The sequence below is a fragment of the Odocoileus virginianus genome, chromosome 9 (assembly GCF_023699985.2).
Source record: "Odocoileus virginianus isolate 20LAN1187 ecotype Illinois chromosome 9, Ovbor_1.2, whole genome shotgun sequence".
NCBI classification, from domain to species: Eukaryota; Metazoa; Chordata; class Mammalia; order Artiodactyla; family Cervidae; genus Odocoileus; species Odocoileus virginianus.
This window is the reverse complement of record NC_069682.1, coordinates 50,709,263-50,736,155: the sequence shown is the minus strand read 5'-3', so window position 1 is coordinate 50,736,155 and position 26,893 is coordinate 50,709,263. Positions and strand designations below refer to the sequence as shown.

Below are 26,893 nucleotides of genomic sequence, written 5' to 3'. Positions count from 1 at the left end.
AATATCACTTTCTTTACGAGCTGTCAGGGTGGTTTTCCCACTGCCATTATGGTAATGTACGCACATTTTTTTTGCTGTGTGCGTGTGCTCATGTGCATGCATGTGTGTGTGGACGCACTGGCCTGTGCATTGGCCTGTGCACATGTGAACATTTGAGGGTCTGGGCACTGAAGTCTGGCACCAGGACCTCATGGTCCTCCCCCCCACCACGGGCATTCCACACCGGGTTCTGCGTCATGGGCCCCCCTTCCATTCACCACCTCCTCCAAGCCCCTCCAGATGCCCTGTGCCTGTGTGTGCCAGGGTGGTGAGGTGTGGGTGAGCAGAGGCTGGGCTCTGGGACTCACAGCACACGCTGGCCCTGGCCTCATAAAGGCTCTGAGAAGTCCTGCAGGCAGACATGCATGGAGCGCAGATACCCTAGTTGCTTTAGGAGTCGCTCTGTGCCTCCCTGTCTGTGGTCCCGCCACCCAGGCAGGGGGACAGCAGTGTCCACAGGTTCTGGGGACGGGATGTGGGCCTCTTTGGGGAGTGGATTTATCCTGTCTACCCCACAGGGACCATTCCAGTGGCAGACGGGACTAGGCAACATGACATCCCTCCAAAGTCTGCTACTGCGGCCGTCCTTAGCCCTAAGGGCAGCAGCTGTGCCCCTCCCCTCCCCACTCCTGCCCCTTCTGTCCCTCCCCCTCCTCCCCTCCCTGCTCCCCCTCTCCCCTCCCCCTCCCCTCCTCCCCTCCCCATTCCTGTCCCCTGCCCAAGTGGAGGCAGGTGCCGGGGTGTTGAGAGAGGTGAAGCTGGGGATACCCTCTCCTCATTCAGGTCCCCAGGAGAGCAGAAACGTGGTCTTCACAGCCTGGGGGTTTGCCCGTGTCGAGGTGATGGGGTCAGTGGGGAGAGGAGGTGGGGTGAACCCTGAGCGCCACTTATCTTTTTGTTGTTTTTTAATTGGGGTGAAATCCACATAGCATCAAATGAGCTATTTTATAGTGAACAATTTCCTGGCATTTAGCACCGTCACCGCCACCTCTCTCTGGTTCCAGAATGTTCCCCTCCCTGGGAAGAGGGCCGGGTTCCCATCAGGTGGTTGCTCTCCTGTCCCCTGGCCCCAGCATCCTCCGTCTGCTCCATCTCTGTGGCTCCTCCTGCCCAGGTGGCCCGTGTGGTTCAGTCAGCACCGAGTCTCCCAGGTGTGTGCGCGGTGTGGCCCTTGTGGGCTTGTCCATCCATGGGCAGCCAGCTCTGGGCCCCCTTCGGCTCCTGTGTGTGCTCCAGTGTGAGGGTCTGCTTAGGTCCCCGTCATCAGGGTGGGGGCATGCTCCGAGAAGCGGGGTTGCTGGCATGATGGTTTGATTTTTGAGGTTCTCCCTGACCATTCTCCATGGCAGCCACACTGTGTTACCATCTCATCAGCAACACTGGAGGTTCAAATTTTGCCATATCCTCACCGACAACAGCAACACTTATTATTTTCCGGTTTGGGGCTCCTGTTGTTTCCAGCCGTCCCGGTGGTATGAGCTGGTGTCCCGCTGCGGTCATTGTTTTGGTGACTGGTGATGCTGACCATCTTCCGCAGGAGGACGTCGACGGCTCAGGGGCTCTGATGGGTAAGCTGGGCTCATCTTAGCGGAGAAGCCGTCACAGAGAATGTGTTTGCTGTTGTCTGAAAATACAGTGAAATTTTAAGGTAAAATCTAGGTTTTATTTTGTTCTGTTTAAAGACTTGGGGAAGAATGAGTGAGCAGGAGCAAGGTCTTGTCAGAGGGAACACAGTTGACTGAGGATTGATGCTCGGAATGGCTCTGGATGCCTCCTGGGGAGGTGGGTTCCCAGACATGAGTGAGTGTCTTCCCCCCTCTGACTGTGGCTTCAAGGGCACTGGCTTGGCCTTGTCTCCTGCCACTCCAAATAAGACCCCAGCCTCACCTCCACCCCAAAGCTGAATGCATACTGACCTGTGTCCAGCCATCGGCTGCCCCACTCCCCCCACATGCTGCCTAGTGGTCAAGGTGTCAGTTGACCCCTGAACGGGTCATTCATTCATCCATCCCTCAGCTCCGCTGGTGAGGGAGACCATGATGCTGTCTGGCGTGGGGGGAGGATCTTCCTGGCTGAGCCTCAGCCAGGGGCTCTGTCCATACCAGCCTCACCACCGCCCAGGAGCAGCCATGGCCCCACTTCACAGACCAGGAAGCTGAGACTCGGAGGTCAGAGTGGTCTCTCTCTGCCCCATCCTGCCCAGGCACCCGAGGGTCTCTCAGTGAGGCTGGAATCAGGCTCCAGCAGCTCTGCTAGGGTCTCCCGGGTTCAGCACCCTCTCTGTTTCCAGGCTGGCAGATGGAGGGACACAAACGAGGGCTGCCTGCCCAGCCGCCGGCCCTGAGGCCCCTCACCCCACACCCCTAGCCCCAGCTCCGCCCCACGCCCCCAGGGACAAGAGCTTCAGGAAATACTCTCAGGCAGCAGCCACTGCTGCCGGGGGCCGCTCAGGCTCCATTACTGTCCTTGTGCTCCCGGGGGCCGCTCAGGCTCCATTACTGTCCTCGTGCTTCCAGGAAATCACTGTTCTCCAGCAGCCACTACCCACACTCCCCTCCTCGCCCAGCTCCAGGGGTGAGGGGCGAGGGACCCAGAAACTGCCCCTGCCTCCAGTTACCCAGATTCCAGGAGCTCCTCACCAGGATATGCTCCCCCAGACCAATCCCAGGGACCCCTCTGAGATGTACAACAGGCTCTGAGGAGGGAGCTCCCCCACCCCTCACAGCCACTCAGATGCCTCCTGCATCACCAGGGGTGGGAGGAGACAGTGGGAGGTGGGGGGAGGAAGGGGGTGGGGAAGGGGAGGGAGTGGGATTCCAAGCTGCTGGGGCAGAGGCCCCTCCCACCAGGCAGAGGCCCCACCCACCCTTTCCTCTCCTCCCACCTTCCTGGGAGAAGCACCCTACGCCCCAGGGACTGCTCACCTCCCCTCGGTCAGCAGGTCTTGTGGACAAACTCAAGGTCTGGCCACAACCTGAGCGCCTCTCCCTGCTGGACCTCAGCCTTGCTGGGGAGCATCTGTCCTGGTGGCCTGGGTCTCCTGGCAGCTCAACCTTGACCCCTGCAGCACTACTCCCACGTTGAGCGCCAGCCTCTGCCCAGCCCGGCCACAGGTCCCTTCACCCTCACTACTGTCCTCTGCCCTCCTGATGCCCTCTGCGTGGGTGTTCCCACCTAGACACTTCTCACATCCACGGGCTTCTGTCCATCACCCACAGAGGCCTCCCCTGACCTCTGATCTACAAGCCCATCCATTCCCCAAACTGCTTCCTCTGTGCATCCTAGAACTCCCGCTTCCTTCTCCATCTTCTCTCCTACCTGCCACTCAACACAGCAGATGCTGCTCACAGGCGGCTACTGAAACTAAAGTTAATTAAGTGACATTGAATCTAAGACTCAGGTCTGCAGCTACACCAGTCCCACTACAAGATCTCAGCAGCCACACGTGGCCCTGTGGGTGAGCACAGCACGTCCAGCCTCGGCAGAATTTCCACTGGACATGCATGGCCAGCCCACGTGGCCACTGCAGGTGAGCCACACACCCTTGTTGGGGAATGAACGAGGGTGGGAGGTGGGCCTCCGGACTCTCTGGCCACTGTTTATCCATCCTCACACGGAAAATGCCATCGTGTCATCTGCGGCCTTCCTGAGAAGCACTAGGAGGAAGGCCTTCCATGTGTCTCCCATGCTTGGCATCCGAGGCGGGCTGGGTCTGTCTTTACTGCCCCACTGAGGGGGCTCTGGAAGGTGCAGGACTGGAGAGCAACCAGACTGCAGGACACTGCCCAGCTCTGCCCCCTGCTGTGTGTCCTTGGGCAAATCAGCTCCCCCTCTGAACCCTATCCCTACTCAGCAAAGTGGGGACAACAGGATGCCTGCCTCTTAGGGGTGCTTTGAAGATTAGGAGATAATCCCCAGTGAAGCTTCTGGAATAGCTGTGGATGCTGGTGATGTGGTTAAGTGAACAGAGTGCTCTATCGTCTGGGGGCCCCTGGGACCGGCCACCCACACTTAGCCCTTCTCCTGAGAGGAGAGCCCATGCTCTGTCCCGGTAGGGCCAGCTGCCACGAGGAGGCGATTAGGGGTGGTTAGGTGATTAGCAGCGTCAGCCCCACACCCTCTCCCCCGCCCTCACTGCTTGAAGCATCACTCACAGGGCCACCTTGGGGATAGGCCTGCCTCACCCCCAGTCAGACCCAGTCACGAGTCCCTGGCTGCCTGATGCTCCTGCTCAACCTCTGTGATCCCCCACCCCCACCCCTGCTCAGCGCTAATGGAGGGCCCTTAGCTGGGCACTTCCTAGGAGTGTGGTCCCCCTGTCCCGCCCCTGCTCCTTCCTAGCCCTGCTCTTGCTCCATGTCCCTCTGCGGCACTGCTGGGGTATGCGGCCATGCCTTCCCTGCCCGGGCCGTTCCATGGGAGACACGCTGGATCCCCAGGTGATCCACAGAGAACATCCTCACCACACCCGGGGCCCAAGACTGGACCCTGCGCTCCGAGTCCTGGCCTGGGATGTCGTGGGGGATGGGCACAGGGGAGCCTACTCTGAGGGGCACAGACGCCCCCATGTCCCTGGCTGGGCCAGGCCTGCAAGGTGCAGGGGACATGGCTTTCTACAGGCAGGGTCCTCCTGCTGCCCATGCCCTGGTCAGGACTCCGGGGACAGTGATGCTGACTGCCCCTCCCCCTCCCGTGTGAATCCTGCACCTGACCTTTGGGGAAGTGGGTCCACCCCATTAATGCCGTCTGCTCTCCTGGTCCTGGGGGACCCGAGGATGCGAGGAGACCTGCCCGGCCCACACATGGCAGGGGACCTTTGCGTCCGGCCCTGAGAGGATGGTGCCTGCAGGCTGTGCCCAGCACACAGCCAGCTCACTGTGCCCAGGGTGGGGGTGCCCGCATGTAATGGTGTGTGGACGGATCTGGGGTGCCCTGCTCACACGCACCCTTGGCTGCAGCCTGGGATGCAGTGTGGAAGCATATCGCCTGCTCGCTGTCCAAGGTGACCTGTCGTCTCATGGGGTTGGCCTACGAGCCTCTGGAAACCCGGCAGCTCCCTTACCACCTGATGTGGGCCCCAACTCTGGGCAACAGGGCCAAGTGGAGGGGGCACAGGTGGGCACAGCCCCCCGGAGCCCAGGATGGGAGGAGGTGGCAGGTCTGCTGCCTGCCTGTGCCCTGGGGCCGCTGGGGTCTCCCCAGGGCACCCCTTGGGGCGGTGGTTGCCCGCTGCCGCCAGGCGCCTCTGCACTGGGCTGGGCTAAAAATAGCAGGGGGGATGGCAGGGCAGGGACCTCCAGTGGGAGGCCCATGGGGAGGGGCCGGTAGGGGCGGCGGCCGGCCGGCAGCCTGGGCCCCGGGACCGGCAGTCAATGGCGCTGGCGCTCCCACCCTGTTCCCGGTGGCCGGCCAGCCGCGGCCCAGCTGACAGGCTATTTTTTCCCCTGCTTGACTAAATATGGTCAGAGAGCACAGCCCGAGGGGCCACTTGGCCGGGGCGCGTGTTTGGGATGCTTGGCTGGGTATATAAGGACTGCAAAGGTGAGGCCGGCTCCTGATCCGAGGGGGGGGCTCACGCCCGCTCTGGCCCCTCGGGTCAGCCCTCCCCTCCCCTCCCCTCCCCCTGCCTGTGTGGGTCTCGCGTGCGGCCGGCTTTGCCTGCGTGAGCCTGCACACCCGCCAGACCGTCCCCTTTTGTTCACCTGACCTCTACCTTGCGCTGACCCCGGCCGGGGTGCGGAAGCGTCCTGCAGACACAGCCCAGGCAGGGAGGCTCAAGGTGTGCGGGCTGAGAGGTCGCTCCCTAACTCCGCAGAGCCTGCCACCCTGCGCCTCCCTTCTCTCTCCCTCTCTCTCTCTCAAGATCTCCCTCCCTGCTAAGTCTTCGCTGCTGCAGGAGGGCTGGGGGAAGGGCAAGGGTGCGGAGAAGGGGTGCCTGGTGTCTTCTTTCTCTCCGCTCCCCCCACCCCCGCCCCCCAAGTGCGGACGAGTCGGGAGCCGGGCCTCCCCCACCCCTGCGCTCGCGATTGGCTCGGGGAGAAGGATGGGCTGCCGCGGCTGCAGCACCATCTCTCTGGGAGCCGCACGGGGCGCACCGTACCCGGGAGCCGCGACCCTGCGCCCACGGCCGCCGTCGCCAGCCCGGCCCGAGGGGCTCCGCGGTGAGTCCCACTCAGCCCGCCCGGCCCCCCGCAAACTTGCCGGCGGCCGTGGTGGGGGTGTGCCCGCGGCGAGGGGAAGCCATGGTGCCGGCGCCGCGTGGCTCCAGCTGGGGGTGCTTCGGAGTTTTCTCTTGGCTCGTGGCATCGTCCGCATTTGGAAAACTGCAGAGCCAGCAGACAGCAGGGCCGGGAGGGCGCGTCCAACCGCGATGCGAGAACTTTGACATGCGGGCGTTTTGCAAGGAAGCGGTGCCTGCAGTCACTGCCGGGGTGCACGAGGGTCGAGGTGCTGCGGTGGGGGCCGCGGGGTCTGAGGGGAAGGCGTGACTGACCTGCAACAAAGCGTGGCTCGGGTGGGGATGTGGCAAAACTTCCCTCGGAACTTGCGGCCGTGGAGATGCTGGGGGCAGGGGTCCCGGAGCCGGGCCTGTGGTGAGGCTGCCCCAGGAGGGGACTCGGGACTTTGGCGGCTCTCATAGCCAGGGTCAGGGTAGGGAGGGTCCCTGTGCTGGGCGTGTACAGCAGGGGCACACGTGGGTGGAGACGGGGCTGGAAGGGAGCAGCCGGTGGTCTCTGCCAGAGAGAGCGACCTCCACCTGGCTGGGGGCTGGGAGCATTCACAGCTGAAGGGCTGGACTTGGCACAGGGCCGGGCCAGCACACTACCCTCCGTGGTCCCCTTGGAGGTGGCTGGTGGTCCTTTTCTGTTGAGACGGAAACTTCTTGAAAAGTGGCTGTGGTTCATTTTTGAATGGATAGAAACTCGCCAGGGCTCTGGCTGGACCTCGGGTGACCCTCCCGCCCCTTGAGGCCCCCAGCTTTCCCCTGACCTCCAGACACCATCCATATGAACGCCTGGGAATGGGGGTCGGAGGGGCAATCCTAGACCTGAGCCTTGGCCACACCTCCCAGTCTCTGAGGCCTCATTTGTCAGAGGGTAGCCTAGAAACTTGGACTTCAGACACCAGGTATCCTTTGAGCTTCTCTCAAGGGCGCCCTCCACCCCCGGGGGGCTTGGGGAGAAGTGGGAGCTGGGGCAGCGGTCTCGGTTGTCCTTTTCCATCCTTGGTTCCCTGAGGATGACAAATGGCAAGAGCGCACAGAAGTGGGACATTGTTCCTCTGTGTCTTTCTGCTGGGTAGTGCTCTGCTTTTAGTGGGGTGCCCCTTGGAGCCCTGATCACACCCCCACCCGCATGAACTCCAGCTCTGCTGTGCCCAGAGCGGCTGCCAAGCTCAGGGACTTGAGAAATCACTCAGATTCTTCTGCACCATGCAGGCTCTGCAGACACGGCCCTGCCCCGGGTGGCAGCAGCGCTGGAACCCTCTCTGCACCCATCCACATGGGAATGGCCAGGCTGCCCCATGGGGAAGGGCGGGCAGGGTAACCCTGGACCTTGTCTTGCTAATGAAAGGAGAATTAGAAGTCCACTCAGGCCCAGGGCCTTGTCCTCAGGCCGGGATCAGTTCCTAGCCACACAGGACCTGGGCCCAACAGGCAGACTCTGTGTATCTGCACCTGGCCTGTCTCCCCACCCCAAGGGAGTGTCCAGCAGTCAGTGACACCCTCCTTCCAAGTTCTACTTTTTACCCATGGCCTTACCTGGCCACAGCAGGGCCCTGTCCCCTGCTGCTCCTCTGTCCTTCCAGGGCCGGCTTGGGCTGGGGTGGCTCCGCTTCCTGCATGGGGACTGGCTCCAAGGTCCCATTACTCTGCTTCAGACCCCTGTGGTTTTCTGACTCCTGGCTTCGTGGTGGCCATGGAAGGTGGTGGGGAGGAGGGGCCTCTGCTTTCCATCACAGAGAAATTTTGAAATGCTGTGGAAAACAATATCGATACAATTAAGTATTCCAAAGTGCTTAGTTGGCCGCTTGCTAAGTTTACTTAAACCCTGTTTAACGGGTTCATTAGAAGCGGTGAGCACCAGGGAAATTCATTAACAGGAAGGCGGCCCCTGCGTTTGACTGTAAATTGGTATTGATCAGGCCTAGCGGAGGCTGGGCGCAGGCCACAAAGAGCCAGGTGAGGGCCTGCCACCCTGGGCGCCCGTGGGAGCCACCCGCCGCCAGCACACGCAACGGTTTAGGTGGTGATGCGCCAGGAGTTGGGGGGAGGGGAGAGGATGGGTGAAGAAGACAGCGAGGGATGAGGGAGGGTGTCGGCGGAGGCGGCGGTCAGTGCAGGCAGGCCAAGCCGGCACCAGCCCCTCACTGGGCTGGGCGTCTGCTCTGTGGCCAGACCAAGGCGCCGAGGGAGCTGGCCACGGCCCGGGCCCCATCCTAGCAGCTTCCAGCCACCCTCTGGGGACGCGAGGTCCACCTGCAACTGCCTTTCTCATGCATGTCTTCAGAGACGGGGCCCGAGCCCTGCCCTCGGGCACTGGCTCTTGGGAGGCCGAATCACCAGGGACCCATCCAGGAAGCTGCCCAGCTGCTGCCCAGGTAAGGCCTGCCTGTTTCTTGGTCGTCTGTGGCCAGGGGTGCCGGCTCTATGCTGGCTCTGACTACCCTGCTCCCTGGCCGCCCGTGGTGGGGTCTTCCCGAGCACTGTCCCTTCATGCAGTTCCCCCGCCACGTGCACTTGGCCAGGATGGTGGTGCTTAGGTGGCGGGGAGGTTCCGGCAGGAGCAGGGAATGGCTCATCCTTCCTGGGTCAAGGGTGAGAGGTGGCATCCTGGGTCCTTTCTTGTGTCACTGATGCAAAACTAAACAGAAATGTGGTGATCGAGGGAGTCCTGAGACTTTAGAGATACATTGTCTACGTCTGCCCTTCCTGACTGTGTGTGTGTGTGTGAGAGAGACAGCGGGGGAGAGAGGGGAGGGCCGGGTCAGGAGGGCCGCGGGGATGCAGGGCGGGGTGTGCTGGCTCCAGGGTCCGGGGCAGCTTCTCGGGGGGCCCTTCCTGCGCCCACAGCCATGCCCGCTGGACTACCTGCTTGGGAAACATACTTCTTTATGTGCCCATATGGACCTGCTAAGCTATGGAATGTAAAGAAGTATGTATTTCAGGTCGGGAACTCTCTCGCTGGAGGAAGGGGGCGGCGCGCCCACGGGGCCGCCCAGGGGACAGACAGACGGGCAGCTGTGGCCGGCCGGGCCTCTGTGGCAGGCTGCCTGGGCGTCAGTGGCCGGCCTGTCCCCGGCCGGTATTGTTCTGTCACTTTGCCTGTGTCAGCAGGTGGAAGCGTTCACCAGACATTAAATATTCAACGTGCTGACTGCGGCAGAGGGGAGGCGGCCTGTGGCAGGCATGGGGTCCACTGGGGGGCATGTAGGGGCTGGGGGTGCGGGGGCGCCAGTAGCTCTGGGGCGTCACTTGTTGCCACCCTGGAAGGGGCCTTTGCCAGCAGAAGGGACTGTTTGTGAGATGCAGGCAGGAAACTGCTCAGAGGAGAAGCAGAGTAACCTGTTCCAGGAAGGATGGGCCAGCTGCCTAGGAGGGAAGGGGTTGGGTGACCACGTGCGAGGGGCTTTTTCAGGGAGAGACACTCGGTCTTTGCTGTCAGGCCGTCTGCGAGGCAATGGTGAGAGCACCATGTGGCTCAGCCTCCCCAGCTCCAGGCCACACTCCCTCCTCTGAGACACCCTGGCCCAGCATTTCTGGGGCACCTGTGATGCATAAGACAGGAGACCAGGGTCTGAACCAGGCAACTCGAGCCCCTCCTGGGGCCTAGGTCCCACTCTGACCCCCAGACCCCACGCTGCTCTCTGATTTTCAGCACCTCTGGCTGAAAGCGCTTTGCTATTTGAAGGACGGTAGGGTCATGCTGGCCAGTGTGGTGCAGGCCAGGACCCAACCCACCTGTCCTGCACCAGCCAGGTCCCAGGCAGGACAGGGGCTGGGGTGATGTCCTCTGGGTCGCATGGCTGGACTGTGAGCGCCCAGGCACTGGGGCCATGCTGTGTCCAGTTCTGAAGGCTGTCTCTGCAGCACAGAACGTTCTCTGGCGAGGCAAAGGGCAGCAGGCTCTAGGGGCAGGTGGTGGGGCCGGGCCGCTGTGGGAGGAGGGGTGTCCCTGTCAGTATCTGGCTCTTGGAGTGGTGGCGTCTGCAGCCTACCCAGGGCACGTCCTCCACGGCCTCGGGGCTATTTTTCCAAAGCGTGCGTCACCTCTGTCTTTCCTGCCCTCCCTGGCACTGCTGCCCAGGCCAACGGCAGGTGCCCCAGCCCCTCCTGCATCCTGACCTTTGGCAGGAGTTTAGCCCTTGGATGGGGGTTGGGGTGGGGAGGAGGAGTGAGCTGACCTCCTTCTCCAGCTGCTGTAAAGGTCTAGGGGCAGCCAGGTTCTGTGAGCCGCTCAGGCTCCTCAAGGAGCTGGGGACAAGGAGGTATGGGCAGTTCCAAGCTCACCTGTGGCCACTACTTCCTGGGGAGCTGACTGTATTTGAGGGTCCAGGGTCCCTTCCCAGTTTTCAAGTATCCTCATTTCTGACTCTGCTGGCATCCACCGTGGGAGGTGGGACTGTCCTTGGGCACTGCCTTCCTTCTGGCCGCCGGGGCCAAAAGGAAGATGACCTTGCCAGAAGGGGTCAGTGCCCCGAAACCTGGGAAGGTCATCTCTGCCTGCGGCTTCCAGCTCCGGCCGCAGGGAGGGAAGCAGTCGGGTGCAGCCCCCGAGGCTGGCCGCAGACACGCGCTCTCTTCCCCTCCATGCGTCCCGCTGCACATTAAGCCTTTATTGCAGGATGTGGTGTTTAAATAAAAGCATTAGTGTTTTGGAATTAGGTTTGACTGAGCAGTAAAACTAGAGAGTTTGCAGGCAGAGAGAGCCTTGGCCTTCTCAGCTGTAAATCATGGCGGGTCTCTTACCTGCCGAATTAGAAAGGGGCACCAGAAGGCTCTCCTGGCGAGAGCCCCTTGCCCAGTCCTGCTGCCCCCAGCCATGCTGATGAGGCTGTATTTTCTGTATAAGCTCCATCTCTTGGTTTTCCAGGGGAGGAGCTGGGGACGGGCCCTCAAGCGAGGCTGGCGTTCCTCCGGGTGGAGTCTTTGGGCCTTTCTCTGCGAAGGATGGGGGAGACCTGTGGGAGCAGTGCCTGTGATCTGCCCAGAGGTTCTTTTGCTGGACAGTGCCCCCCAACCCTGACACTCTGCCACAGGGGCTCTGGGGCTCCAGTGAGGGTAGAGGAGCCTGGAGTGAGCCAAGAGGGTGAGAGCAGGACAGCTCATACTCAGGGGCTCACCCACCAACCTGGGGTTACTGACGGCCTTGCGTGGCTGAAGGGAGAGGTCCAGGTTGGGTGGGGGTGGCAAATGCCCCTTTCCCAGAGCTCAGAGAGGGCAGGTCCCCGGGGAGGCATCTGAGAATGCAGAATCTGGCCCACAGCAGTCCAATGGTAGTCCAGATTCTGCTAGTGGAAACAGTAGGTCCAAGGATTGTAGGGCTCATCGACTCATGAGGAAATTAGTTGAAATTTTCTATGCTACGGCTCACTAACTCTAGCCATGCTCCAGCTGAAGCTTCCGCACTGGACAGAGAGCAGCTCTGAATCAGGGTCAGGTTCTGCATGGGTGTGCTCAGGTGCGCTCAGGTGTGCTCAGGTGTGCTGTGCATGGAGGGCAAGTTGTCTTTCCTTTCTGGAGCCAGGGGCCACATACCTTGAGGCACGGTTTCCAAAGAGGGGCCGTGTGGCTCTGTTCATCAAAGGCAAGAAACTAGATTGCACAAGGCTTTCAAAGAGGGGCTGGGGTGGCCATGGTGAAAGCCTCTGTCAGCAGGTATCAGAGATCTCTCTTAAAACTGACAGTTCCACATGAAAAATGTCGCCTGAAGAACAAATTGCTCATGAGGTGATGAGACTGACCTGCAGGACAGACACTTGAGCTGCCACAGCCCCGGGTCCATGAAAGTGAACACTGCTTGAATTGCAACCCCCACCCTTAAATGTCCCAAATGAGAAATGAGGGAATCTGAGTAATCTGGGGATGAGGGCCAGGTGGGGAAGATGGCCCTGGAGGCCTTTGCTGGCAGGGGAGGTGGGGCCAGCGGGTCAGTAGGTGTGGCCAGAGGTGGGGCCAGGCCGTTGCATTAATTGCTGCCACCTTAGCATAAAGGGTGACCATGGTCCTGTCTGAGCGGTGCTGACTCAGCCCAGCTCTGCTGGCTGCACGTCCAACTGCAGAGGGCCTCTAGCCTCACTGCAGCTCTGTTCCCTGCCTCTGATGCCCACTGCTCCTTAGGGTTACCAGGCTTGGAGCCCCTGGGGCTTTCTGAGGGGCCTTGGCCTTGCCCACTGTCCTCGGCCCGTCAGCAGCTGGCTTGGGGATGAGAAGAGACAGATATGAATCACGGGAAAGGAAGGGCCTCCGCACAGCCTCAGAAACTGGTGCTGTTCGCTCCGGCCCACATCCAGCTCCGGCCTCTCTCAGCTGGCCCCACAAGGCCTGGTCCCAGGTGTTCACAGCTGGAGTTTCTCTGGGCTGTGTTCCTGGCTCCCCTTTTAGTGCCCAAGTACCAAGTCTCCCTGACCAGGGAGGCCCGGCCCGCCGGCAGTGAGGGCTTGGTGGGGGGAGCAGCGCAGCCGCTGCAGAGCTGCTCCCCAGGGCGCTGCAGTGCGGAGGCGCGGCTGCGGGCTGCATGCAGGGCCGCGCGTCTCAAGAGCAGGGACAAGAGGGCCACCACTGCAGCTGCCGCTGCTCCCTAGGTGGAGAGATGCAGGCAGCGGGTCTGGCAAGGGCACCAGCTCCCTGGGCTGACCCACCTGGGTCTTCGGGAGCCCCGCTAAGTCTCAGGCCCGCTCTGCTTCCTGGGCTAAGCAGGTGGCCCAACCAGGTGCCGGTGGGGGCCAGAGAGGCTGGGCTCAGAGGCACCCCCAGGCTCCCGTATCCAGCACAGGCAGAGAACAAAGGCGAGAAGGCCACTGTACAAAAGTTGCCGGAGGGTCGCTGGCTTCTTCCCTTCCAGGGGTTACACCAAAGGACCTGGTGGTTGAGAGTCTGGGGACTCCCAGGGGGTCAAGCCTCTAGTGTGGGGAGGGAGCCAGTGAGGATGGCCGGGGCCAGAGGCAGGTGTGAGCATGAGCCAGTGCAGGAGGACATGTGGGATGGAGGGGGAGTGACCCAGGTATTTTTAACAGCGGGGCGGTGAGAGGGCAGCTGTCCCCAGAACCTGTCACGGGTGCCCGTGGGGACTTGGGAGGCTGAAGGACACCCAGGACAGACACGCAGCTCTGGGCCCGTCCCCCTGGCAGGCCTGCACACCGCGGGTCATGCCCACATATGGCGACCAGGCTGCGTGTCCCCCCGTCGCCTGTCCACCGTGGCCGGTATAAATAGTCCACATTCTCAGCTGTCCTGTTGGAGAGGCTGAACTTGGATGAACCCGGGGTGGCCCCCTCGCACCCCGCCCGCCAGCAGAGTGCCCGGGACCGCAGCTGCAGTGGCGACGACAGGCCAGGCGGTGAGGCTCTGAGCTCTGCCCCCACCCGTGTTTTGTTCCCTGCTCCCCGCCGGCCCCCTTGGTGGGCGTCAAATCCAGCGGCACCTGGAGACCTCTGCCAGCCACATCCAAGGGCTGAAGAGGGCCAGGACCCCAGCCTGGGCTGGAGCTTTGGTCTGGGGTGAGGGGAGATGAGAGGCTGGGGGTCTTGTCCTACAGCAGGCAGAGGCTAGTGCTGGGGTGCCCCAAGGCCACACGCCCTGTGGCCTTTTCCTCATCGTCTCCTGCCATTCCCTCCTGTGCTGGATGTGGCAACATGCCCTAGAGGACTCACAGCCAGCAGCCTGTCACTCCCCTTCCCCAGGGACCTTGCCTCCCTCTATTCTAACCAAGAAGTGAATCTCTAACATTGGAATTTCACCCCTGCTACCAAGGCCGGTGGAGCAGATGACCTGGGGTGAAGGCACAGGGCCTGTTGAGTCCCCCTCAAAGCTTAGGTGCCAGTCCTGTGGCCTGGAGTGCACTTCTGTGTCTCCCGATCCTGAAGGCCTGGCCAAGCTGGAAGGAGGATGATACACACAGGCTTTGGCGTGGGCGGTGTCCCCGGCCTGTGGGTGGCCACAGTGGCCCTCCCACTAGTCTATCTGGGGATAATGAGGCCAGTCCCATGCTCTGAGTCCTACGGTGCTGGATCTGGCTATACAGGCGGATGGCCTGTGCGGATCCCGTGGTACCCACTGACCTTTCTTTATCTCCGGACACATCAGTCATTAATTTGCTCCGAAGCTGCCACCCCTCCCCAGACCTCAGGGCTTGCCCGTCGAGTCTCAGGCTAGCAGCTCTCTCCTCTGAAATCACACCAGCTTTTATTCTGGTCTGTCTCTGAGATAACAAGACACAAAAATCTGTCCTAGCGTTTTTGCAAAGAACAGCAAAACCCTCGTGCGTCCCCTTCTGTCCCTGCCTCCCGTTGCCCTGTCCCCCTTCTCTTTGGGTCTGTTTGAGGCAAAAGTTATCTCCAGGAGGGGCCATCAATTTGCTCTGCTCTTTTTGACAAGTTTATTAAAAACCCGGGCAACTCTGTATTAAACTTTTATCAGTGTTGAGAAATAGTGCATTTTTTTTTTGAATAGACAGAAAAGTTATGGAGCTGGGTTGAGTGGGTCTTGGTTGGCATCCGGCTGGGTCAGTGCTGGCGATAATGAGAAACAGGGCTGTTTTGGGGGTGTGGTTCCCTTTTGCATCTGAATCATGGGTCTCCCTTGAGACTCCCCTGCACAGTCACAGCAGCCTGAACAGAACCCTGGGAAGGCTCCTTTGGCCAGGCCACTCGAACTCCCATGACCATCATTCTTTACTATTGATTTTAATAATTAACCAAAATTTGGAATTAAAAGTTAATTTAGTGGTGAATCCTAGTGTTAATAGGTAGTGCTGCCACTGAAGAAATATTAGGTTATTGATGTTTAAATTTTTAAAACTCCATAGTGAAAAACACGGAACGGATCCAGATACAAGTGGGTGGCACCTCCCGGGTCAGGAGGGGAGGGAAGTAGGCAGGGAGGAGCTGCCCACTGCCTGAGGGTGTGAGAATGAAGCTGGAGGGGAGGGGGCTTGTTCTTGGGGTCCCTGTCTCTGTGATGACCCTAGGAGGGCACAACTTCAACCCCATGAAGTGGGCTCTGAGGGCAGCTTCTTTGATCCCAGGTGGGTCTGGGCAGTTGGGCATCCATGAGCAGAATTTGGTGCCACACCTTCACTAAGGACATTGGCCATAGTGTCCACTGTGATGTCCCTGAGGGTGTTTTCTGTCCATAGTGGACACTGTTTGCTGAGGTCCTGGGTCAGAGATTGTGGGGCAGCATGGATGAAGTGGTGCCTCGCTGCCCTTGAGGGGCAAGTGGCTGGGGCACCCCTGGAGCTATGACAGTGGTGATGAGGCATGAAATGACAGTGACTAGGATCTGGCACCCCCACGTAGGGAAATTGAGGCTCAGAGGGGCCAAGGAAGCCCCGGGAGCTTCAACTTGATGTGTATGCTCTAGAGCCCAAGGTCGCTCTCTGCGCCACCAAAGGTCAGACCTGGGGACTGCTGGGGGTGCTGGGCGCCGGGGTGGAATTCACTTGGTGAGGCTATGCTGAGCCTGCTTTCTCGGTCTGGGGCCTTATCCAGTGCAGGGGGGCTTCCTGGATAAGGTGGTCACCACAGCTCTAGGCCTGAGGTGTTCAGGAGCAGCAGCAGCAGCCCCACAGCCTTCCGGCCCTGGTGTCAGCGTGTCACCGCCCCGCTGGGCAAGGCTGACCAGTGTGGCCCCAGAGCCTGCTGCTGGCGAGTCTCAGTGCACACACGGAGTGCTGGCCTTTGTCCACACCGCTGTTTGCTCCAATTAGGACTAATTGGACACAGATCACATTTTTCATAGCATCTAATTTTCTATTGATTTTAACGGGGTTGCTGGTGTTTTCGGCAGCGGTTCCCCGCATCTCATATCAGTTGCTGCTTAAAAATGCTGAGTGTACTTCCCCATGTGGGGTGATTCCATCAGCAGATGTTTTAAAACCTATTTAATTGTTTGGTTCATAAAATGCACAAACTGTATTAGCTGCAGCCTTGTTTCTTCACACGCTGGTAAAAAGAGAGGCAGAGGGCGGGTGCAGCCCCGCTTCTCCGGCAAATGGCAAATTCACCAGAATCCAGGCCATCCCCGTGCCAGGCCATGCCCTGGGCCAGAGGCATTGCTCACGTAAATGCAGAGTCTGTGACCTGACTGCAAGTCACCAAAGGACTTGGCAGCAGCCCCTCCTGCTTCCTTGGGAGGCTTCAGGGCTTAGCCCCATTGTGCTTCCTTCTAACCTTGGGGTCAGAGGCCCTGGAGCAGCAAGGTGGCCTCATGGGGAGGGGGCTGTGGTCTGCCTAAGGTCATTTGGGGGAGGCGAGTGCAGGGCCTGAGAAGAGGAGTGGGGACCTCCGAGATAAAGGGTGGGCTTGTGGGGTATTTGGTCTCTGAGCCATGGACGTGTTTAAGAGCTTGGGGCTTGCAGTCCATTAGTATTTGGACTTTTCTAGATAGAAAAGAAAAAGTATTGCAAGGAAGGTGGGACTCCCAATGGTAGGTGGGACACCAGGATGCAGTGAAGGGGTTCAGGAGTGTCTGCCAAAGTGAGCTGAAACTGCCAGCTGGGCACTTGGCCTGCAGGGGCTCCTCACAGTGGACCCTGCTGTGGGCACCGCCCTGCATGCCCTTCAGGTACACAATCAAGTGTGGTAATCACTTATTCAGCGAAGGCTTGCTGAAACATTCTCTGAACAAAAGCAGGGGGGCGTGAGGGGAGCGAGAGACTAGACGTCCATGGCCCCCAGGAGAATGGCCCTTGGGAAGGAGAGATGGGTAAGCTGTGTCGGGGAGCAGGCAACGCCACCCAAGTCCCCATGCCCTGCTCTCTAGGACCCCACTGGGTTGCAGGCGGTGGCGTCCTGGGTGCTCACACCCTGTGGGCTTCTGGGCAGCTCAGGGCAGGCTTGCTTAACCAACCCAGGCACAGGACCATCAGCCATTGTCCAAGGTCAGGCGAGGTTCTGCAGCCAACACCCTTGCCATGGTGCCCATGGGTGAAATGCTTGCTGCGCTCCTTGGTGAAAGAGAGTCTGCCAGCTCCCTGGAGGAAAGAGCTGGGGTCTGGACCAAGCCTCTGCCCTGGGTGCTGTCTTCTGCTTTGGCTTCCAAATGGCCTTGAGCAGGGAGCCGGCCAGGCTGGAGGAGGACTGAAATGTGCAAGGGGCGTGTCAGGAATAGAGCGTTTGATGCAGAAGCAAAGGCCTGTCATTTGGGGAAATTCCTCCAGCCGCAGGGATGCATGGAGAGAGTTGAGGAGAAGAGGTGGGCTGCAGGGAGGTGCCAGAGCAGGTCACAGCTTGGGGGGTCACCCAGCTGGTGCTGAGATCTGGGTTCTTGCCTGACGATGGACTGGGCATCAGTAATGGGGTACCTGGCTCTTTGTTGGTCCCCTCATGCCAGCCGGGGTGTGGAGCCCACAGGGCAGTTCTGTTGCTTGTTAAATCTCCGGCTTCATTAGGAATATCGACAGGGGTGATAAACATACCAGGTTGCTTTGTCTGCATGGTGTCTTCATCGGGACTGGGGCTACTGTTCTGGGGAGTCTCATATCTGCCCCTATGCCCAATGCTCCTGGAGTTTAACCAAGACAGGGGTTTGCAGAACTGAGTCCTCTCAGCCCCGCTGCCTCCAGGGCTAAGCTCTGATAAAGGCCAACAATCTAGTCACAGGTATGAGTCTAGGAGGGCCTAGCACCCACCCCTGGGCTCCCCCTGAACTTTGGGGAGGTGGTCTTGTGGTGAAAGGCCAGAGCCATCCACAGAAGGGTCCCAGCCAGGCTCAGCTCTCAGGAAGGGGCGCCAAGACAGGGATGGGGGAAGGTAGCAGGCTGCGTGACGGGGGCTGGGGTCTTGGGGGTCCTGGAGTGGCCCTGGAGGGAGAGCATGGTGCCCTGTGGCCCATCCCCACTGCCCGAGCATCCGTGGCCATGGCGTGAGGAGACAGGGGCAGAAAGGGTCCCAGAGAAGAGCAGTGGGTGGAGCGGGGGCAGTAGGCATGTGTGGTCACATCTCCCGGACAAGCTGGTCTGTGCCCAGAGGGAGGGCCACACACAGGACACTGCGTCCCCTGCACCCCCACCCTGCCATCGCCCCGATGGATTAAGTGCTGGCAGAAAAACTAATTTTCTAAAAAGGAATCTGCTCCCTCTGAATCACCGAGGGTGATCAGGCAAATTCAGCCGGGGCTGGCCGTGCTGGATTCACGCTTACCGGGGGGCCCACCCTCACACACCTGACAGGCTGCCGGTCCCCAGGTTGGGAGCCTGGGCCTCGGGGAAGGTCCTCATGTGGGTCTCTGTCTTGCTTCTCCCCCTACAGGCACACAGGCCTGGCTTCCCCGGAAATCTCGGGCCCTGGCCACCTACAGCCGGGTCAACTGGGCTTATGTTCAGCTGGGGCCCAAGGTGGGATCTGGGGCCTGTCCTGCCTTGGCTGCAGCTAAAGATGTGATGGGGGCCAATTCCCCTTCTGGCAGGCCCCCAGGATGTACACCCATGAGGGCAGGTCCTGATGGTGGTTCCTGGGCCCCAGGGCCGAGGTAGTAGTGGCGCCAGGGGCCTTGGACAAAAGGTAGGATGGCTGAAGAATCAGTGAGGGACAGTGGTGGGAGGAATGGGAGGCAAACGCTGAAGGGGTGGGCATCAGCTGCAGGAATATGACCTTCTGGCCCCCTTCACCCCTCATCTCCACCCCTGCCTCCTCCAATCGACCCAGTGGGTGGCCGAGCACCATGTATGCGGGTGTGTGTGTCCTTGAGTTTGTGAACTTATGTGTGTTTCTGAGTGTGAATGGTGTGTAAAGATGAGTTTGTGAGTGTGTGTGTGTATTTGTCTATATCTGGGCAAGTCTGTGTGAGTGTGTGTGTTTTGGGGGTGTGTGTCTGTGTCTCTGTATCTATGTATCTGTGCGCATGTGTCTGGCCTGTGCGTGTGTGTCTGGTCGTGTGACTGACCCTCAGACTCCCACCCTTGCTCCCCCATGCCTCTCCACCCCAGCCCAGCAGAACTCGGGGGCCCCTCGGCCCAGGTGGTCTCAGGGAAGGGTGGGGGCGCGGAGTCTGGACACCCTGTGGCCCCATCTCATCCAGACGTCACCAGGAAGCCGCCTTCATCGTCAACGCCGCTGTTTCCCGCGGACCCGGGACCGAATGCTTTGCTAAAGCTGGTAAAATGGAACCAAATCAACTGTTCGATGGATTTGGTCCCCTTCAACCAGCTGTAGCTGCGCATTGATGGCGCCTCGGCCCGGCGGGAGGACACACGGCCACATGGAGGCCACTCAGGCCAGCTCTGCCAGGGGACCCAGACGGCCCTCCTCGAGGTGGGTTCCTCAGAGACACCCTCCCCTTGCAAGCAACGAGGCAGCAGAACTTGGCTGCCCCGCCCCCACTGCCCTCTCCAGTTTACCATGAAAATAAATGTCTGCTTTCACACCGTAGCATCACTGAGAGTGTGTGTCCAGGAGCCGGTGCCACGTGGGGTCTGGCCCCACGTCATGCCCTCTCGGCCTTGCTCTGCCTTCCCCTTCAGAGCTACCTCGGTCCAGGAGGCCATCGAGGGCTGCATACTGGTTTCCTTGGGGGTGCTGAGGGTGGTGATTGGGGGCAGGCCCACTGAATCCCTGCCCCCACATGTCCTGGGCCACCCTGGGTTCTGGGATAGCTGGCTGCTGGATCAGTCGGCTCCTGACAGAGCCCATCCCAGAAACCACCCCTGCACTGAGGAGCCCCACTCCTGCCTTCTACCTGCTGAAGCAGCTCTCAGTTTGGTGTGGAGTCCTGCACCCGCTGAGGACTCGGGCGCCCACCCCTCGACCTCAGGAAGGGAAAACTCTGGGCTTGGAGCCTGCCAACCCCGCCCCCCGCCACAAAGCTGGCTGTTGCCCCAGAAGCTGATCTATTAGCTTTCAATGGATTGGATCCACTTCATGTCTATCTCCCGTGGGGGTTAGAGCTGCCAGAGCCCAGGAAAGGAGCACCCGCCCTCGGGAGGGGGGCTTCTCTGCAGATGCTGAGCCCAGACCAGGGGCCAGTTTGCTGGCTGGGCTCCCATTCCATGTGCCTGGCCAGGATGGTCCTCCAGGTGAGGGCGGAGGTGCCTCCGGGGCCCTGCCCAGGAGTTGGGGATGTGCGGGCCCAGCACCGCACCTTCCAGGTTCTGGGAGAACCTGTGATCCAGGAGCTTTGGAGGCTCTTGAAGAAGAAAGTGACACATTGGAGCCTGGACACAGCTTCACCGCTGCCCCCTACAAAGGCTTAGCTGGGATGAGTGGACTTTTCTTTCATCCTGAATCTCCAGTTCATAGAGGGGACACTGCTCCCCCAACTCCTGACTCTGTTCTCCCACGTGGTGTCCCTCGGCTCCAGCGGATGGACCTCTGTGTTGGGTAGAGGTTTGGGTCTCAGTAGCTGAGGGCCTATAGTTTTTGGACGGAAGCCTGGTCCTCACTTTTGTTCTGGACATTTCTTTCTTACCAGGTAGCCCTGAAATGCCCCTCACATTATAGTAAAGAAAAGGAAATTCTTGTTTGAAAGAGATTCATCTTTCTCTCTCTCCTTGACGACATGGATGCTCCCCAGTAACCAGCCCCAGATGGTGGAGGATGAGAGGGGATGATGGTGGGAAAGGTAGCCGGCCCTTCCTATGAGGACGGGTGGGGTCGGGGTGCTTTGCTGAGGGTCCACAGGCTGGAAAGCCCCTTCCTGTCTTTTAAACAGCCTCTGCAGAAGGAGCCTGCTTCCAGGTTTGCCTGTCAGAAGTGGGGGCTCAGCCTGCTTTGTCATCTCCCTCTGCCTGCCAGTTTTGGGGAAGCCCTCTCACTTTCAAATAAACACGACAGTCGGGCCAAGTGTCAGCAGAGTCCCTGTGTGCGACTTCCTGTCACGTCTCTGGTCTGGTCACACCCAAGGGAGAAAGGAGGGGGGCAGAGAGGGTGGGAGGAAGAGAGAACCAACAGACACCCTGGCGGCTACTCGTGAGCCAGGCCTGGGTCCCTTGACTGCTTGGGGGTGGTAGGAGGCCCCCCACCAGAATTGCCCAGGCTCTCCCGAGAAAAGCCAGGGAGGTGTTAGCACCATGGGAGAAGGACATGGGCAGACAGAGCCAGGCTCCCTGCACCTGGAGCTACCCTCACTGCGCTGGGGGCTGTGCGTGCGGGAGGGCTGGCCGATGGCCGGTTATCACTTCCACAGCTCAGCCGTCCAGGCGCAGAGGTGGGGGGCTCAGCCTTCTATGTATAGTAGTGGGGAGCTGTCAAGTTCTTTTCTGGGCTTTGACTTTATTTCTAAAAATAAGTAAAAGTAGAAATGTTACAATGCAGACATCAACAACAAGAAGCACATGCTTTGTAGGCTTAATATAACTGAAACCCGGATGGATACCATCCGGGCCGTTGAAGGGCTGGTTTCAGTAGATGTTTAGTGTTTCCCAGGACTGTTGTGTCCACAGTGAGAGACTCACAAGAGGACATAGACTGGTCCCCAGGGCTTGTGCCTCCCACGAGGATGGTCAAGCATCAGGAGATACAGGGCCCTTTCCAGGAGGTAGGTGGGAGTGTGGGGTCCTGATAGGCACCCACGGTGGGAGAGGGGTTCCTGGCTTGTGGGTGAAGTCCATCAGTAGGTTCACTGGGAGATGGCCAGGTTGTGTGCGCCCAGTCAAGATCAGAGTGAAAAGCAAATGACACCCAACAGACCCCAGGCAAAGCTGAACCGTAGTTCTCAGCTCTCCTGCCAGAAATGGCTTTCTCGGGGGAGCAGGGCTAAACCCTATGGAAGCCTCTTTTTGGCATCTTCTAGCACCAACCAGGGACTACACATGTAGTCCCAGCTTTAAATGTAAGCCCAATATCGCTCCAGAGACGCCGATGACGATGTGTATGAATCTGCTCATCCCTCGCTTTGGCTAAGTGCCCCAGTCCTGCATAAAAATATCAGATCAATAGCCACATATTCACTCTTCCCAAATGAACCAAATGCAGCTTCCATGACCTGCTTCTCCCTGTGTGGGCCTTCTGCTTCTCCTGACCTGCCCTCCTGTGGGTGTTGGGGGCTGGCTCAGGCGAGGTCAGCTGCAGGAACTCCCTGGAACAGCCCCTGCCCAACCCCTCTGGTGTCTCTCCAGAGGGCCCCAGGGGCTGGGCTGAAGAGGAGGTGCTTTGTGTCCCCCAGAAGTTGGAAAATCCTGGAGAGCAGCTTTGGGGGCTCTGAACTTTCTGCAGTCCTCTGGGGTTGTCCCTGTCTTTGAAGGTTTTATAGTGGTTCCATTTCCAAGGTAACTCTTTCCACCTGGTGTATCCCCTTCTGGCCCCCTTCCTCCTGAGCTTGGCAGAGGGGCATTGGGGGTAGGCAGGAGACCATGTTCTTCCAGCTGGTTTGCTCATCAGGGGAAGAGGAGCAAGGCTGGGGGTCACAGCTCTGCTTGAAGACCCGCTGAGGATGGGGTGGACACTGCAGTTCATCAGGGAGGGGAGAGGGGCTCTGGCCAGCACAGAGGGGAAGGGGGCCTGGTGGGACACCAGGTCTGGCCCAGACTCTCCTGTGCCCCCATATTCCCAGATACACCAGAGACACAAAGGTGAGCTGAAGTCGTTGGCAGAGGTGGCAGGACTGGTGGGTGACTGGCTTCTGCTGAGAAAAACCAGGGCCAGGAAAATTTGACCGTTGTCTTGAAATGGAAGGCCATTGGGTCCCTGCTCAGGTTTGTCAGAGATGCTTCTCTGTTAGTGGGTCTGCTTGGGCAGCGGAGCTCAGCATTGCCTCAGAGAGTTAATTCCTGGAGCCAAGAATGAGGGAAGTTGCTGCAAAAAGCAGGTTTCCCCCATCCTCCTTACTCCATCATGACTCAGACAGATCGGAGTCCTAGAGTCAGTGTGAGCTTGTATGGGTGGGGCTGCCACCCCCTGCCCACCTTGCCCACTCTGGAAGCTGCAAGTAGGACCCCTTGCAGCCGTGGTCCATGTGGCCACTGTCTCCTCAGAGAAGAGAAGCTGGGAGGGAAGCCGGGGGTCAGCAGAGCAGGGGCAGGGGTCAAGTCCACCCGGAGGCAAGGAGAGGCCTCTTACGTGAACCTAAAGGCAGAGTTGGCCCCTTCATTGGAGGACAGCCCTATGAGCCCACTGGCCATTCTCAGGGAAGGCCATGTGCTGCTCTGAAGCTGCCAGGCCCATGTGCAGAGGCCTCTGAAAAGTCCTGTTCTGGGACCTTATGGGAGATCTGCAAGCCTGCTCTCATCTAAGCCGGAGCTGCCCTGCATTCCTCTTCATGGTAAGGGCAAGGAATCAAAGATGCCATGCCTGGGATTCACAGCCCACCAGGGGAACACCACCATCTACACTCCTGCCCTGATGTGTGGTGTTTAGGGGCAGAGAGAGCTGGGGAGCCCATGGGATGCAGGACATACTCCCAGGAATATCCAGAGTCTCTCACTCCGGGAGGGTGCCCTAGTCTCCTTGTGAGCCTCCCTCCTGTTTTCCTTCTATGTCAGCAGAGTCCTCCCACTAAGACCCTCCCCCAACCCTCATCCATCCCCGTGGTCCCTCCCCCATCCACAGCACTGAACTTCTGGCCACTCTCAATGAAAGACATGTCAGCTCTGGATTTGGCACAATTTCCAGTCATTCCTGTTGTAATAATAACACAACAATAAAAATAGCACCTGCACATCATGTGCGTTGTCACCCCCAAACAGAAGGTCCTCCCAACTGACCAGAAGTTCCCTGCTTGGGAAGAGACTACTGGGGGACTGAACAGGGCACAGAGGAAGGCTGGGGGACAGGAAGTTCCAGGACTCGCCAGTGGTTCGTGGAGGGACCTTGGGTAGTAATTCGCCTTCTGCACGTGAGGAAAACCTGCCCAGGCAGGCCAGTGGGTCAGGCAGGGGGATTTGGGCATAGTGCTTCCTTAAACAGTAGAAAAACCAGTGGAGAGCATTTTCAGGACTTGCCTGTGGACAGCTCCCTGCCAAGCTCACTGCCTGCCCCCAGGCGAGCCCTAGGCTGGTCGGCAGGGGACGTGTGGGGATGCCCATGGGCGCACACTGGGGAGCCGGGCTTGCAGGAGCCCAGCCCCACCCTGAGCCCTCCCCTCTGTGTGTCTCTGAGCCCGAGGTACTGATGCCAGAGGAGGAACCCTTGAGCTGGAAGATGAGAGCCATTAATCTGAGTCTCAGCAACTTAATTAAAATGCTTGCTCACTAATGCTTCCAGGCGCAACTTGGAATGAGGGTGTTAACACAGAGACTCACTATATTTGGGGACTCCCTGGCCTGAAAACAGGCCTGCCAAGCTTCTACTATACCCTCCACAGACCTAGTGCCGACACATGAATTATTCATGCGGCACTGTATTAATTGTATTGATTCATCAATAATTAATAATGACATGCTAATAACCACTTCTGTGGCTAGTCTGTGCTGCTTACTCACGCCCTTCCCATGATGTCTGCCCTGGGATGAGGAGCATACAGCTCCGGGGGACTGGAGCCCAGCCAAAGGGCAGCGGAGAGCAGTGGGCACATTGCCTGACTATACCCCACCTGGCCAGAGGGCAGTGCAGAAAAAGTGGCACCAAATGGCATGGTGACACAGGTCCCTCTCCAGGTGTGCCCAGGAGGGAGGCCAAGGGCATAGCCAGGTGTGTCCCTCAGCTGACCAGTTGCTTGTGTGTGTGTGCTAAGTCGCCTCAGTCATGTCTGACTCTTGTGACCACATGGACTATAGCCCGCCAGGCTCCTCTGTCCATGGGATTCTCCATGCAGGAATACTGGAGTGGGTTGCCATGCCCTCCTCCAGGGGATCTTCCCTGCCCAGGGATGGAACCTGCATCTCTTAGGTCTCCTGCAGTGGCAGGTGGGGGTCTTTGCCAGTTGCTCAGGTGTTCCCAACTGTCGGCTGGAGCTCTGTGCTGCCAGGGTGGGCCCATGGGGGTTGAGCGTGTGGGCTCCTTGAGCAAGGGACCTCCTGCTGGGGGAGGCTTATTTTAAAAATAAAATGAAAACAAGCCAGTGCTCTGCCCCTTGTCCCTTTTGCAGGGCCGGGAGGGAATGATGTTTGGCGGCTGATGTTTGGAGAACCCCATGGAGGCTGGTGCCAGGAGCCCTCCTGCCTCTGGGTTCCTAGTCCCTCTTCATGGGGACACTTTCACCCAGATCACCATTACTAGCCCCATTTTAAAGATTGGAAAGGACACTCTGGCAAGTTAAGGGCCTCACCCAAGGTCACAGTCCATGGAATTCCTGAACTGGGCTTCAGATACAGGGAGAAGTTTCCAGAACTACAGAGTGGAGGGCCACTTGGTGCCCCTCCTCTCACCCAAGAGTTGGAGAGGTGGCCCCCGGAGCCTTGTTGACAGCCCTCCCCCGCACAGTCCTGCAGCCCTTCCCCTTCTTCTCTCTGATGCTTTTTTCTCTCTTTCTCTCCCCCATGGTTCCAGGGTGATTATCTGGAGGGCCCCCGAGCATAGCAAGCCTGTCCCTTATGGGGGCCTGACACACTGGGGTCTCCCAGACACACTGGGACCCTCGGCTGCTCCACACCTACCCACATGGGCTCTTGTCCTCGGCTTTTTGCGGTCTGGCTCCTTGGGGCTCATGACTCGGAGCGGAGCTGTCACAGTGAACAAAGGCCGTGGATCTTGCTTCTGTGCCCTTTTGGCAACTTATGCCAGAATAGGCCTCTCCTGAGCAGAGCAGACCCTCGGCATCACGGGGAGATCCCAGCGGAGCCCACTTCCCAGTGCTCCCTGGGGGAGGGGCAGGTCATCAAGGATGGGGGATGATGGGAGGACGTAGGATGGGGCTCCTAGTGAACCGCGAGTTCTCCTTGGAGGCTAGCTCTCATCCCTGCCAGGAAGTGGGGTTTGCCTCCAACAGGCCCACTTGGGGCAGGGCTTCTGTCCAGGGAAGGCTGCCAGGCAGGGTCCATCCCCCCAGGGCTGGCTGTGCTAGGGTCGTGTAGGGCTGCCCTGAGCCTCAAGTCATGCTGACAACTTGGGGACACAGGCCCAGCTGGCAAGGTCCCTCTTGGGCAGCATCTCCCCACATGGCTCAGCAACCAGGCAGGGAACGGGGACTAGCAGGCAGGGTTTGCATTGGGGGGGGGGTGTGGATTGGAGTCCTCAGTGCCCGTGGGTTCAGGGGCGGGAGGCCTTCCAGGAGAAGCAAAGGTGCAGAGATGGTGTGACCTGGCTGGGGGCGGCACCCCTGAAGTCTGGCACAGGGCCTGCTGGGAGACCGCAGCCAAGTGACCACATGTCCTGACATCAGTGTCCTGGGCCAGCCATGCACCCTCATGACCACCCAAGGGTCAAAGGGAAGACTTCACTCAGCTCCTGATGGGGAGAGCCAGGCGAACAGGCAGGAGAGCCTGGCCCCTGGTGGATCCTGGACCTGGAGGTTTGTGGGTGCCTCTTGGGGGCAGCCCCTCTTCCCAAACCTCCCCCCTTTCCTGTGTGTTCCTGCCTGAATTTGGCCTTGAGGGAGGACCTCCAGGCTGGGGAGGCCCTGCAGGCTTGCATGGCGATGGGGGCCTGGTGAATAAATCTAGAGTCTTGGTGCAGTCACACCAAGGTCCCAGTAGCAGCTGCATAGATTGTGGGGGTCTTCGAGCACCAAACCCCACACCTGGGAACCTGCAGTCCCTAGAGGCTGTATGGTCCCGTTGGGAGAGGGGTTTGCTTTAAGGCGAGTTTGATCAAGAAGCTGTTC

The 26,893-nt window shown here is 59.5% G+C and overlaps 1 long non-coding RNA gene across 1 annotated transcript; it reads right to left on the bottom strand.

Moving 5' to 3' along the window:
- Window positions 1-926: 926 nt before the first annotated feature.
- On the bottom strand, window positions 927-5,995 carry LOC139036501 (uncharacterized). Its single transcript, XR_011489262.1, has 2 exons — window positions 5,753-5,995; window positions 927-1,663 (listed from the first exon to the last, which is right to left on the bottom strand). It is a non-coding gene; the product is annotated as an uncharacterized lncRNA (long non-coding RNA).
- Window positions 5,996-26,893: the final 20,898 nt, after the last annotated feature.